Source organism: Coregonus clupeaformis, unplaced genomic scaffold (assembly GCF_020615455.1).
Source record: "Coregonus clupeaformis isolate EN_2021a unplaced genomic scaffold, ASM2061545v1 scaf3486, whole genome shotgun sequence".
NCBI classification, from domain to species: domain Eukaryota; kingdom Metazoa; phylum Chordata; class Actinopteri; order Salmoniformes; family Salmonidae; genus Coregonus; species Coregonus clupeaformis.
In genome coordinates, this window is record NW_025536940.1 from 38160 (window position 1) to 45581 (window position 7422).

The 7422-nt window shown below is 47.2% G+C and overlaps 1 long non-coding RNA gene across 1 annotated transcript; it reads right to left on the reverse strand.

Moving 5' to 3' along the window:
• Nucleotides 1–1597: 1597 nt before the first annotated feature.
• LOC121545630 lies at nt 1598–6136 on the reverse strand. The gene is made up of 4 exons (XR_006660810.1): nt 6023–6136; nt 5813–5880; nt 2001–2566; nt 1598–1851 (listed from the first exon to the last, which is right to left on the reverse strand). It is a non-coding gene; the product is annotated as an uncharacterized LOC121545630 (long non-coding RNA).
• Between the last annotated feature and the right edge of the window lie 1286 nt (nt 6137–7422).

Here is a 7422-nt window from a genome sequence, read left to right on the forward strand (position 1 = left end):
AGAATGGTACCGACACATCCTCCGAGAGCAACTTCTCCCAACCATCCAAGAACAGTTTGGTGACGAACAATGCCTTTTCCAGCATGATGGAGCACCTTGCCATAAGGCAAAAGTGATAACTAAGTGGCTCGGGGAACAAAACATCCACATTTTGGGTCCATGGCCAGGAAACTCCCCAGACCTTAATCCCATTGAGGACTTGTGGTCAATCATTTTACATTTTACATTTTTTAGCAGACGCTCTTATCCAGAGCGACTTACAGTTAGTGAGTGCATACATTTTTCAATCCTCAAGAGGCAGGTGGACAAACAAAAACCCTGCAGTTCTGCAGTTGGGACAGCTTTATGTAGGCTCTATCAGTTTGTGGGCACCGTTTGGCACCGTTATAGTGCAATCAATTTATTGTTTAGTGTTGTGTTGTGGCTTTGCTGGCATGCATCTGGAAGAGAAAAAAAATGCCGGAGTTTGCCCCACCAACATTGACATGCTAAAATCACCACTGGGTGGGTCAAGCATAACTTTACAACCCTGTTACCCATAGATAGAAGGTCTAGAATGATTTCAACAATTTACATTTGTTTGGCAAACTTGCATTCCATTCCCACTGTCACACAGGGATTTCTGGTCGATTCAAAATGAAATAGTCAACCCTGTTACTTTATTTGGCACTTAACAGGCAATTACTATAGTATGTATGTTTTACTCCAGATGGGGAAAAAATGTTTTTTATTAAGTTGAACATGTGCTCTTTATGGCAGAATGTTAAAATGAGGTGAAATAAAAGTTAAACTCCCCAAAAGGCACTCAGTTGAAGCTATTTCAATCTGATATTTCTCCTATGGTCTAAAATAGATGTGTATAGATGACTCTCTAATATAACATGTCACACATTGTAGCAAACTGATGGAATGTTAGGTGTCTCATTGAAAGTCTAACATCTACCATGACTACTGGATGTTTCAATTCTAATACATAACAAAACAATCGACACCGTAACAACAATATTGCTTTTTTAATTAATTATTTTATTCAAGCTTAAAACTTTGCAAACAAAAATGACATCATCAAACATCACTGGCCTGACTTGAGCAGCTCTGCCCGGGGATTGAGCCAACAACTTAGTTGCTACCGGTCCGGTTCAGGCTACCTGCAGACCTTCTCCCAGACCCCCTCCCAGACCTCCTCCTCAGCACCTCCCCATAACACCTCCTAAGACCAGCAGTGGGAACTGAACTAGCAACCGTGGCGTTGCTAGGCTCTACTCTCAGGGACCATCTCCTGTCAAGACACTTAATCCTGAAATGGCTCTTCGTCCGAGGGGTGCTGCTCCATCGCTGTCCCTGTGCCTCTCAACTTGTGTCATCATTTATTGGGAGTTATCTTCTAGGTCTATGACAGGAGGGGTCCATGTCAAACCATGTCCATTTGGGGATATTTTCTAGGACAGGTGAGGTGGTGGAAATGATCAGAGTTGCGTTCAACTTGAAGAATAATAATAATAATAATAATAATAATATGCCATTTAGCAGACGCTTTTATCCAAAGCGACTTACAGTCATGCGTGCATATTTTTTTTTGTGTATGGGTGGTCCCGGGGATCGAACCCACTACCTTGGCGTTACAAGCGCCGTGCTCTACCAGCTGAGCTACAGAGGACCACGTAAAGATGAGAATTTCTGGTCTGGGGAGGAGAGTTGCTGACCTTAGACAGTTTGTTGCCTTGATTAAGAGGATACTTGCTGGCTTGAGGAGCTTAAAAAGGCATGAAGAACTGAAGAGGAGGAGGAATTATTGGGCGACACTGTGGCTTTGTTGAGTTCCAGCTCTCAGCAGACAGCAGGTTAGGAATGCTGTAAGAAATCACAGAGACAGGTAAGTATCTACATACATGTGTGTTGCATGTACACTAAACACTCACATTTGGATAATGTCACTTTTTAAAGTGGCAAAATATATATTAACAGTGTAAAACATCAATACATTTGAAAACATTCTTTACCCCATCTTAATTCTCTTCCAGATGCCTGGATTTTTCTTTTTCTTACAGTTTGGCTCTGCTGTCTCAGCCTCTTCTTGAGCCTCTATCTGCTGTCTCTCTGCCCCCCCTGCTGGTTCTCTGGCCCCCCCTGCTGGTTCTCTGCCCATGCCTGCGGCCTCCTTGGCCCCTCCTGCTGGCCATCTCCAGATCCAACGGGCTCTTGGCTTACCTGTTGGCGCGTGGCCAACCACGGCAACTCCTGACCGTGGTTGTAGTCATGGCTGTGTTGTGTGGTTGGACAGCGGGTGATGTACTGGGTGCTGCACTTCTTGATTAGAGCATCAGCCTCCAGATTCATCTGCTCCAGCCATTTCTCCTGCTTTTCTTTTAGGGACTGTTCCTTCATCCTCTCCCTCTCCTCTTTACGTTTGTTGTTTTCTAAGCAGGGACTGGGCTCTCCACTGCTTATGATAATCCTCCAGCTTCTTCCTTATCTCCTCATCCTTCAGGAGCTCCTTCCTCTTCTCCCTCTCTCTCTCTCTCGGCCCGGGTGATGTGGGTTGTTTTCACTATGTGTCCAGGGATGACTGGGAGGGGAGAAGAAGCAGAGTTCACATTCAACTTAGGGGATCAGGTATCAACTTATATGCAATGGACACAGGGAATTAAGAACAGAACCCCCAATTGGATCTCAATGATTCTATACTCATTTCAATTGAGCAAGGCATGGTATTTGTCAATAAAGTGCAATAATTCCCGTCCTGAATTGACCTGACCCTAAGTTTAACATGAGTCCCAAATGGCACCTATTCCTTATATAGTGCCAGGGCCGGCCCTAGGCATATACGATCGCTTAGGACCCCATGGCCACTAGACCCCCCCCGTCAAAAACAAGTCATTTACATATTTTTTTGTGTATTTTTTAGGAACTATTTCGGGGTCTCAACTAACTCTTGAGAGTTAGAATAGTAAATGACACCAGGTACAATTTCTAAACTTGGTTGTTAAATCAGCAGTATTTTTCTTGTATGTCAGTCAGTCACTCAATTAGCCATGTTAGCTAACATATTTTAGATTGGTAATTTAGTCTAGCCAGCTAACTTGTAGTAATCATGATCGAATTACGGACCAGGCACGAAGGGCACGTGCCCAGGGGCCTTGACCTGCAGTGAGCCCCCATTGATTTTGTTAGTCACTCTCATTCAGATATCATCTTAACATGGCATTAGTCATGGCAAAATGTGTAGAATTGCAGGAAATTAGCTTCAAAACTGAAAACATTTATCTCCATCCCATGGCAAAATGTGCAGAACTACCAGTAATTAGCTTTAAAACTGCAAGATTTTCTTTCAACCCCATGGCAAAATGTGTAGAATTTAAGGAAATTAGTGTAACCAACTACACATATCCCTCCAGAAGAAAGGCACACGGACAACCACACTTCAGGTTCACTCGGTTTTTAACTGCAGTAAAAGATATCAAACAGTGATGACAGGCATTGACAGGACGGTCACAGCCACACGTTCACTGGTTATTGAGCTACAGTGGTCCTCTGTAGCTCAATTGGTAGAGCATGCCGCTTGTAACGCCAGGGTAGTGGGTTCGATCCCTGGGACCACCCATACCTAAAAATGTCTGCACGCAGGACTGTAAGTCGCATTGGATAAAAGCGTCTGCTAAATGTCATATTTAGGTAGGACACAAGTTATCTTTTAGATAGGAGCAACAGTAGTGATACATACCCTCAATGTGAAGTAATATTCATCCATAAATACAGAGCACAAGTACAACCCTTTTATAAAAACATTTTAAGGTAGTAAGAAAATAAACATTCACCTAATTTCAAGTCACCTTCTAGCAAATCACCTGCTAGCAATAGCTAGCGTGTGACGTTGAAGTACAGTGACCAACGGTGCTAGTTAGCTCATCATTAACATGGCTAGCTTAGCCAGCAAAAACTTGGTTAAACTTGCTGAAATAGGTCGTCAATACATTAACGGCAAAATAAATATATACATAGCCACATTTACTATTGACTTTAGGATATATGAACCAGTTTTCCAAAACACTTATGTTATACAGTTTTAAACCGTTTTTATATACAGAGGAAAGAGACACGAACCTGCTCTCAGAATATTTCTCTCAGACTGAGGAGCAGGCAGACCAACTTCCCACATAGGGGAGAAGCATTCAAAACCCACTAGTTGTTCTTTCAAAAGAAAATAGTACAAAAATGGTAAGTCCGAAGACCTCTCGTATTACCAACCTTACTACAATGGCAGCAAATATGTTTATGAATTCAGTAACACAAAATTAAAGGGAACTTTATTTACATCACCCCTTTTCCTGAAGTGAATGGTTTCACCCACTACTCTACCGCGAACTGCTGCGTTCGTTGACTTCAACTTTGAGCGCGAAGTTGATGGAAACTGTACATTTTGACTTTGTTACATAAGGATACGGCTAAAGGCTTTAAAAACTGGTCTTCTAGGGCGTTGGGTATAGAGAATAAACGGGCCAGATTTCCGGCCGTTGTAGAATAGATTCAGGGCATTATGTACAGACAATGATATCGAAGGATTTGAGTACAGTGCACGTAAACCTAAGCTAACTTGTGCTTGCTAAGGGGCAATGGTAATTAGCCAACGACAACAGCCATTCGGTTGCAGCTAGCTGGTTGCAATGATCCGGTGTTAGGGTCCAGTGTTTCCGGCAGAAAATCCAATATGCTCTGGGTCGATAGCAGGCTGTGCAGACTGGCCGACAAATTTTCCAGGCAAGAGCTAGAGCTGGCTGGTGGGTAGTGCAGGCCACGGACAATGGTGAGGAACGCTAACGGTGGCTAATAGCAAGTAGCTAGCTAGCTGGCTACCACAGCCATTCGGTTGCAGCTAAACTAGTTTCAGCTCAAGGTTCTTGATAAAAGTTATAAAGAAATAATAGAATCCTTTCCACATTGGGTGAGGCGGGTTGCAGGAAAGTATATTATAGTTAAAGAATGAAAAGTAAAATTGAGAAATATATACAAAACAGACAACAACAAAAAGGCTATTTACACAAGGACACTACAGAAAACAAGACCGCACTGCTACGCCATTTTGGATTTTTGCAAACAAAAATGACATCATCAAACATCACTGGCCTGACTTGAGCAGCTCTGCCCGGGGATTGAGCCATCAACTTAGTTGCTATTGGTCCGGTTAAGGCTACCTGCAGACCTTCTCCCAGACCTCCTCCTCAGCACCTCCCCTTAACACCTCCTAAGACCAGCAGTGGGAACTGAACTAGCAACCGTGGGGCTGCTAGGCTCTACTCTCAGGGACCATCTCCTGTCATTGTGCCCTAGAGCAAGACACTTAATCCTGAAATGGCTCTTCGTCCGAGGGGTGCTGCTCCATCGCTGTCCCTGTGCCTCTACACTTGTGTCATAATTTATTGGGAGTTATCTTCTAGGTCTAGGACAGGAGGGGTCCATGTCAAACCATGTCCATTTGGGGATATTTTCTAGGACAGGTGAGGTGGTGGAAATGATCAGAGTTGTGTTCAGCTTAAATAAAGGTGAGAAACTCTGATCTGTGGAGACACTGGACTGAGGGGAGGACTTCTGTTTAAACCATGTCCATTTGGGGATATTTTCTAGGACAGGTGATGTGGTGAGCAGAGATTAATTAAACTTGGATACAGATGAGAATCTCTGGTCTGGGGAGGAGAGTTGCTGACCTTAGACGGTTTGTTGCCTTGATTAAGAGGATACTTGCTGGCTTGAGGAGCTTAAAAAGGCCTGATGACTTGAAGAGGAGGAGGAATTATTGGGCAACACTTGTGTTTATTACCAATGTAACCCCAGTGGCACTGTGGCTTCGTTGAGTTCCAGCTCTCAGCAGACAGCAGGTTAGGAATGCTGTAAGAAATCACAGAGACGGGTAAGTATCTACATACATGTGTGTTGCATGTACACTAAACACTCACATTTGGATAATGTCACTTTTATAGTGGCAACACATATATTAACAGTGTAAAACATCAAACAGAACATTCTTTACCCCATCTTAATTCTCTTCCAGATGCCTGGATTTGTCTTTTTCTTGGAGTCTGGCTCTGCTGTCTCAGCCTCTTCTTGAGCCTCTAGCTGCTGGCTCTGCCCACCCCTGCTGGCTCTCTGCCCCCCCTGCTGGTTCTCTGCCCCCCCTGCTGGTTCTCTGCCCCCCTGCTGGCTCTCTGCCCCCCTGCTGGTTCTCTGACCCCCCTGCTGGTTCTCTGGCCCCCCCTGCTGGTTCTCTGGCCCCCCTGCTGGTTCTCTGCCCCCCCCCTGCTGGCTCTCTGCCCCCCTGCTGGTTCTCTGACCCCCTGCTGGTTCTCTGCCCCCCCTGCTGGTTCTTTGACCCCCTGCTGGTTCTCTGCCCCCCTGCTGGTTCTCTGCCCCCCCTGCTGGTTCTCTGCCCACCCCTGCTGGTTCTCTGACCCCCCCTGCTGGTTCTCTGCCCCCCCTGCTGGTTCTCTGACCCCCCCTGCTGGCTCTCTGCCCCCCCCTGCTGGTTCTCTGACCCCCCCTGCTGGTTCTCTGGCCCCCTGCTGGTTCTCTGGCCCCTGCTGGTTCTCTGCCCCCCCTGCTGGCTCTCTGCCCCCTGCTGGTTCTCTGACCCCCCTGCTGGTTCTCTGCCCCCCCTGCTGGTTCTCTGACCCCCTGCTGGTTCTCTGCCCCCCTGCTGGTTCTCTGCCCCCCTGCTGGTTCTCTGCCCCCCTGCTGGTTCTCTGCCCCCCTGCTGGTTCTCTGCCCATGCCTGCGGCCTCCTTGGCCCTCCTGCTGGTTCTCTGCCCCCCCCTGCTGGTTCTCTGCCCATGCCTGCGGCCTCCTTGGCCCCCCCTGCTGGTTCTCTGCCCCCCCTGCTGGTTCTCTGCCCATGCCTGCGGCCTCCTTGGCCCCCCTGCTGGTTCTCTGGCCCCCTGCTGGTTCTCTGCCCCCTGCTGGCTTCTCTGGCCCCCCCTGCTGGTTCTCTGCCCATGCCTGCGGCCTCCTTGGCCTCTCCTGCTGGTTCTCTGCCCATGCCTGCGGCCTCCTTGGCCCCCTGCTGGTTCTCTGCCCATGCCTGCGGCCTCCTTGGCCCCTCCTGCTGGCCATCTCCAGATCCAACGGGCTCTTGGCTTACCTGTTGGCGCGTGGCCAACCACGGCAACTCCTGACCGTGGTTGTAGTCATGGCTGTGTTGTGTGGTTGGACAGCGGGTGATGTACTGGGTGCTGCACTTCTTGATTAGAGCATCAGCCTCCAGATTCATCTGCTCCAGCCATTTCTCCTGCTTTTCATTTAGGGACTGTTCCTTCATCCTCTCCCTCTCCTCTTTACGTTTGTTGTTTTCTAAGCAGGGACTGGGCTCTCCACTGCTTATGATAATCCTCCAGCTTCTTCCTTATCTCCTCATCCTTCAGGAGCTCCTTCCTCTTC